The 7,500-nt window shown below is 33.1% G+C and overlaps 1 protein-coding gene and 1 long non-coding RNA gene across 9 annotated transcripts in view; one reads left to right on the top strand and one right to left on the bottom strand.

Moving 5' to 3' along the window:
- LOC124424670 overlaps positions 1-7,500 on the bottom strand; it is a 188,750-nt gene that overhangs the window by 138,192 nt on the left and 43,058 nt on the right. The window contains exon 6 of one of the 4 annotated variants that reach the window (XR_006942356.1): positions 5,668-6,267. The exons of the other annotated variants lie outside the window; for them this stretch is intronic. This is a non-coding gene — a long non-coding RNA (uncharacterized LOC124424670). Of the gene's footprint in view, positions 1-5,667; positions 6,268-7,500 lie in introns of those variants that run through there. 4 annotated transcript variants of the gene reach the window in all.
- The window catches only part of LOC124424596 (disintegrin and metalloproteinase domain-containing protein 10-like), a 156,144-nt gene that overhangs the window by 107,534 nt on the left and 41,110 nt on the right, over positions 1-7,500 (top strand). The window lies entirely within an intron of this gene.

Raw genomic sequence — 7,500 nt, 5'->3', positions numbered from 1 at the left:
ACGAATGTATTTTCTCGATAAATTTGTCATCGTCCTACATCATCGTCGTAATCTCGACGTTCACGAACTTCAATAAATATTAAAATGTCATCCATTGAACGTTCTCTCTCTCTCTCTCTCTCTCTCTCTCTCTCTCTCTCTGTATATATACATATATATATATATATATTTATCTATCTATATCTTCTTTTTTTTCGTTTACCAATTTCAATGCTTCTCAGTTGCATCGAAAGAAATCACAGATCCATTGGCTGCTTGCTTGCTTGCTTGCTTGCTTGCTTGCTTGCTTGCTTGCTTGCTTGCTTGCTCGAGATGGATAAACATAAAAATATGTTCCATTGCTTCGACAATGGTCGCTTTTTCGAGCGGGTTATGCTTCCTCGAGCGTTAAAATGTCGCTAAATTTGCGATATCCGCCTTGCCGCAGAACGGATAATTAGCGATAATTCGATGGCGTGCAATTAAATCGAATGAATTTCCAGGTATTTACCTACGCGAGGTTTGTCAGGACGTTTCGTACCGTAAACGTATTTCGTCTGATAATAAATATTGATGATCGGTGACTGTTCGACGTTAATTGATGTTCATGGGGACAACGAGTTTGTACGGCACGAAAAAAAAAAATTCAAGTATAATGACAACGACGATGACGACAACGACGACGACGATGACCACGACGACGACGACGACGATGATGATGATGATGATGATGATGATGATGATGATGATGACGATGATGATGATAATAATAATAATTATTATTATTATCATTATTAATAATAATAATATTATTATCATAGCGATGGATACGACTAAAATGAAAATCTTCATCGAAATTCCATCAAAATGTTGAATAGAAAATTTGCAAATTCCTATCGATCGTACGATCCACTTGAATTCAACGATCGAATTTTATCGTAAGAACGTAAATCAGTAATTTGTACGTATTATTAGCGGGTAATTAGCAGCACTCTGCGGTAATTTATCGAACCGAATTAAATAGGGATGCGACGGACACGCCTGCATGTATTTCTAGCTTCTATCTCCCTCTCTCTCTCTCTCTCTCTCTCTCTCTCTGTAACCTGTGCGTGGCTTCCGAATTAATGATACTGATTTTCGTTTCCGATCATTCCACGAGTTAAACCATCTCGCCGTTTATCCCCGTGCGCCGCGTAGTCGCGTGACGTGCATTTGCGCACAAACTACTTTTTCTTTTTTGTTTCTGTTTTTTTTTCTCTCCATCCCTTGATTCTCTCACAAATGTGTACATGTATTCGTGTGTATGTATGTATATATATATATATATATATAAGAGAGTAAAAGGAAGGGAGAGAGAAGTGGGGTGAACTGTCCATCGTTGAATATATTAACCTCAATTCCATTATTGATTTACGTTAATGGTGCCTCGTTGGTTGTATGCGTACAGAAAGAGAGGAGGTTGTCTAAAAAAATTGCAACAACTTCCAGAGAAAAATGAATGCATCGAAAAAGAGTGGAAAAAAGGGGGAAGAGAGAGAGAGAGAGAGAGAGAGAGAGAGAGAGAGAAATTCTGAACGAGAAACGACAAATTTCAAACTCAATTCGACACGATGGAACAAGTAACAAGCGTATGCATGCCATTTCAACAAATCACGATTTTTGTAAAACATATTCGTCTCATACATTGAAAAGGGAAAAATACGAGAATAAATTAATTCATTTTCACGATAATCCTTGAACTTGTAACAGGACATGTTGTGTCGTTAAAATCCTTTCTATAAACAGTGTTGATAATAATTACTCTATGCATTAGATGGAACGACGATAATAAGAGAAAGAAGAAAAAAAAAAAAAAAAAAAGGAAAAAGAAAAAAAGAAAATCATTATAAAGTTCGATTAAAATGTGATTTCGACTTCTTTCCATTCGTAAAAAAAAAAAGCTACGTTTTTATTCGTAGTAAAAGCTTTTTTTCTTTCATTGCTTCCCCTTTCATATAAAATAAAATAATCAATGTTCTTTAAGAAATTTCTAAAGAGCTCGTTTTATCACATCACATCGAATATCGTTTTTTCTTTTTTTTTTTTTTTTTTTTTTTTTTTTTATTATTATTATTATCATTATCATTATTATTATTGTTTTTCTCTAATACATCTTTTTTTTTCATCGTCTTCTATATTGGCATACTCTTGCCTACTACACCTATATTTTATACACATTTACATGCGTACGCTTTCGCACGAAACATCGCGTATTAAATAAAATCACGCAAATTCGACAAATTTGTGACATACAATATTTTTTTTACCGGTGGTAACCGCATGCAGAGTGAAAAAGAAAAAAAGAAAAAAAAAAAAGAAAAAAAAAGTGAAAAAAAGAAAACCAAGGAAAACAGAAAAAGAGAGGGGAACAAAAAAAAAAGAAAAAAAGAAAAAAAAAAGCCAATCGATCGCAAATGGCGCATATATCCTAACGAACGGCTCACGTTTTCAGACGACTCGATTGTTTTATCGACAGATATACCACAAATCCTGAACTAATAGAAATATGTTCGATTATTCGATAGAACAAATTTGACGATTTAGAAAAATTATTGTTACGATTAAAACGTAACAATAATTTCTTTTTAACAAACATATGATGAGAAATAGTAAAAGTTTTTCTCTCTCTCTCTCTCTCTAATCTCTCTTTGTTCTTTTTCTTTCACTTCTTGTCCGTTGATAAATATTCTTTAATGAACGTTATCATTACACTTTGACTTCGACCTTAATCTACAAACACCAACACCATTCTCGTCTATCAATCTTTCATCTCCAGGAATATAAAATTGCTCTGGCTCGTTCCAAGTAAAGCTGCATGGTTTCTCCTCTCTCTCTCTCTCTCTCTCTCTCTCTCTCTCTCTCTCTCTCTCTCTCTCTCTCTCTCTCTCCGGTCTCTCTTTTTCTCTCTCGTCTCCGAACGCGTGCTTTCGACGGATGAACGAAGCCGATTTTCACGAAGCGATCCATGAAAAAGATGTATGTATTGAGCGAAGCACGAAGAGATTTCTCGAAGCGTATTTTTCACAAGAACCAACACATACCCGCTTTCTCTCTCTCTCCCTCTCCCTCTCTCTCTCTTCCGCTCTCTATCTTTCTATCTCTATATTTCTCTCTCTCTCTCTCTCCTGGAAGTTTCAACGGGATGCGGAGAGCTTATTTTTTGACTTCACGAGCCATGAACCATGATAACGTATACAAAGTTACCCCTCTCTTTCTCTTCCTTCTTTCTTTTACAAAAGTATCTTTTTTTGTTTTTTTTTTCTTTCTTTCTTTCTTTCTCTTTTTTTCTTTTTTTTTTTTTTTTCTCTTTTTCCTTCACTTTTATCGCTGAACGCATGAACGCAATTTATTCACTAAATCGAATATCACACTTAACAGCTCCACTTTTCCATAGCTCTTTGTAAACGAGTATAATGAAAACGAAATGGAACAATATCTTATGTCAGATAAAAATCAAAGGATAATCTTTCGATCTCGGAAGATTTCTTTAAATATTAGTTTTGCTCTAGAAAACTATATATATATATATATATATATATATATACATATATATGTGTGTATGTGTGTATGTATAAAGATAATCGAAGTCGAGTAAGAAGACGAATTCTTTCGAGTGTACGAAAATTAAAGAAAGGAAAAAAGAAAAGAAAAAGGAAAAAAGAAAAGAAAAAGGAAAAAAAAAAAGAGAAATGTAGAAAGGAAGATTCAAAATCCCAATCCACGTGTGTGTGTGTGTGTGTGTGTGTGTGTGTATATTCTTGAGAGTGGCTTTTAAGCAAATAAACAAAGAAGCTTGCGCTTACGAAGAGTAAGAACCGGATGAAATGAAGAAAGTAACATACGAGAGAGAGAGAGAGAAAGAGAGAGAGAGAGAGAGAGAAGGAAAGAGAAGGAAGAACGATGTAGAAAATAAAAAGAGACGTAGGTGAGAAAAGAAATAATGGAAGTTAGTAAAAAGAAAGTAAAAGAGAGAGAGAGAGAGAGAGAGAGAGAGAGTAGGAAGAAAAAGGACGAAAGACAGGAAATTGTGAAATGCTAGCCTGCAGGGATGTGTTACTCTCTTATATGCCACACTCTCTGTCACTTTACAAGCCAGATCCTACTTTTCGTGGTAGAAGACACACACACACACACACACACACAGAGAGAGACAGAGAAAGAAAAAGAGACATGCCTGCATATATACGATTCAAAAGAAAAATGAGATTCTTATTGAAAAAAAACAAAAAAAAAAAAACAAAAAAAGAAAAAAAAAGAAAAAAGAAACAAGAAAAAAAAAATAAGCAGATAAATAAATAAATAAATCAAAAAGAAAAACATTGAATGATTTCAAATATGATTATCTTACATTATATTAAATACAATCGAGCAATACTTATTCGCAAATACTTTAACAATGAAATAAATAAATAAATGAATAAATATAAAGAAAAAAAAAAAAAATAGAAACTATCTATTCGTAGGATAGAATTAATGATAATGATCTTGATTAATAATATACGGGGTGTCGTAATTTTATGATTAGAAAGAAGAATGCTCGGATAATTCTCGTTCGCATGCCGTTCGAAGAATTCTCTTATATATCAATCGTAAAGGTCGACAGTGAAGGTAACTAAACGCGGGGGTTCGTGAGGGTGAACTACGAAAATACGAAATAGGGATGGGAGGGGAGGACGATGAAGAAAAAGGGTACGTGTCCCGAGGGTGTAGGACTTACGCCCTGGGAATTTTCTCGAAATTTCTACGTCGTTCCGCACATAAATTTCGCAAGGGATGAAGCCTTCGACGTAGGACCGCGTAAGAGATGGAAGGATAAAAGGGGGTGAATGAGAAGAGAAAGAAAAAGATCAGGATTGGAACGATGTCAGGAGTGGCTCTCTCCCGTATCCTTTCTACGTCTGCGGCCTCGAAAATGGATAAACCTTGGTGGGGTCGATCGACCGAGTGATTTACAACGAGGAACTTCTGTGACGTCTCCACGGAGCAATCCCTTTTCGAAAAAGTATAAAAAGATATTGTTCTTTGTCTCCTTCCTTATCTAATGGCCACCTTTAATTTTTTACTTTTCTTTTTTTTTTTCTCTCTTTTTCTCTTTCTTTTCGTTTTTTCCTTCTTCCTTTTATTTTTTTATTTCTTTATTTCTTCTCCCCTCCCCAATTACCCTCCCTCCCCCCCCACCACCACCACCACCACCACTCCCCACTTCACTCTTCATCTTCCCTCGCCCTTTCTAATACAAATTATTTCCCAAAGAAACTTAAAACAATTATAAACAATTATATGGAAGGTCTTTTAATAATTCGATCATATTTAAAAAATCTTTTATAAGAAGTTAAAACGTACACTTAACGTTTATATATACCTCTCAAAATTTCATAGATTCCATTCAAAGTTATAAACTTAATCCGTACTAATATTATCCCAATGTCTTATTATTTTTCGATATTAATAAAATGATATTCTATCGAAAATCGTATTATCTTGGATCAATTAATTCTCTTTTTGAGAGATGACGCCTGCGTCATTTGATATTAATGAAACAAAATCAATAAGGGGAAAGGGTTTTGTTTGAAAAATTATTAATTAGGATTATATACGCGAGTAATGTGTATATCGACAAAAAAAAAAAAAAAAAAAAAAAAAAAAAGAAAAAGAAAAAAGTAAGTAGACGAAATGTTTGAGATGTGAGAAAGCAAAAAAGAAACAAAAAAAAAAAAAGAAAAAAGAGAGGAAAAGAAAAAGAAAAATCTAATCAACCGAGATATTATTTTCTTCAAGATATTACTTTCTTTTTTTTTTCCTTATTTTTTTTTTTTTTTATTCTTTTTTTTTTATTTTTTTGTTTCATCTAACGAAAAGAATTATGAACGAAGGAAACAGGAATTATCCTTGAAAGAATCATTTATCTCTAAATACATGAACACATATTTCGTAAGGAATATACGATTATTTTATAAGTGCCCTTAAAAATTCCGCAATTAGCGTCAGAGTTTTCAAGTTAAACATCATAGGGCTATACATACATACATACATACATATATATATATATATATATATATATATATATATATATGACCGGGTAAAAGAGGGTTCTCCGTCGTTCTTTACGTCATTCTTCAATGATGTAAACGTTGTTTGTTTCCTACTTGGGGACGCGTTATCGCGTACAAGGGAGGTCCACGTGCGACGTTATCGCCGGTGAATTAGCAAGCAGTTCGCCACTTTGGCACGAACTTACTTTCGTATTCCCTTTGTCCAACATGCGAAAAGTAAGCAAGTAAGTTAGTAAGTAAGTAAGTAAGTAAATAACGTAGATATGTGTTCATGGCAAAGAAAAACGATAGACAAGTAGAAAAACGAAGACTGGTAAAGTAAAAGGCTAGTCACCTCTTCTTTCTTTTCCTACCTCGTTTTGCTTCTCAATAAGGTCCTTACGGAGACTTTAAATTTCTTTTCTTTTTCCCCCTACCACCCCTCTTTCTCATCTTCTTTTCCCTTTATACCTCTTTCTCTCTCTCTCTCGCGCGCGCTCTCGCTCTCGCTCTTTCTCTTTTCTTTTCTTTTTTTTTTTTTTTTTTTTTTTTTTGTTACTTTCTCTATTCATCCCTCTCAGCATTATTCACGATATTATTTTCCGCGTCGACGGTTAACGCGATTTTACTCGACGATCAGCGAAATCTTCTTTTCACATAGAACATACACGATGAAAATAAGATTTTTTTTCTATTCTTTTTTTTTTTTTTTCTTTCTTTCTTTTTCCTTTCTTTTTTCTCTTTTTTTTTTTCTTGTTTTTCTTTTCTTCTCTTTCCTTTTCCTTTCAAAAAATGTATTAACAATGGTACGAGTGATTCCCGAAGACATTGGATAAGAATTAATTTTACCTGTTTTTACCTGTTAATTGATGTTTTTAAATTAAAAAAAAAAAATAAAAAAAACAAGAAAAAAAATAAATAAATTAAAAAAAAAAGGAACGGGCATGTCATCTTCGAAATTTCATAGATAATATTGTAGACATTTTTATAGAAAAATTCTCTTATATTATTAACGTATTCAAAAGATCGTAATATAAACGAAAGAAATTAATTTCATCGTGTCGAGAAACAATTTCATCATAGACGTCATAATTCACTATCAAAATTCTCGTCCATTGAGACAACTTCGAAAGTTATCATTTTGAAAATCAAATAATAAAGCGATTATTTGATCTCGTCGAAGGAAAAAAAAAAAAAAAAGAGAGAATGAAAAAGAGGACAAAAATAAAGAAAAAAAAAAAGAAAAAGAAAAAAAAAGAAAAGAAAAGAAAAAAACAATTCCACGGATATTCTAGAAATCGACTTTAATTTTTACGATAATTATTACGTCTCCAAAAGTAAATAATACGATGAAAAAAAATTATTTCCCCGTTTCGGAATAAAAATTCCATGCGCATTGCGACACGCTAAGAAATACTCAATGTTCGCGCCATTAACGATTTCGAAAGTC

The sequence above is a fragment of the Vespa crabro genome, chromosome 1 (assembly GCF_910589235.1).
Source record: "Vespa crabro chromosome 1, iyVesCrab1.2, whole genome shotgun sequence".
In the NCBI taxonomy this organism is placed as follows: Eukaryota; Metazoa; Arthropoda; class Insecta; order Hymenoptera; family Vespidae; genus Vespa; species Vespa crabro.
This window is presented reverse-complemented; position numbering and strand designations above follow the sequence as displayed.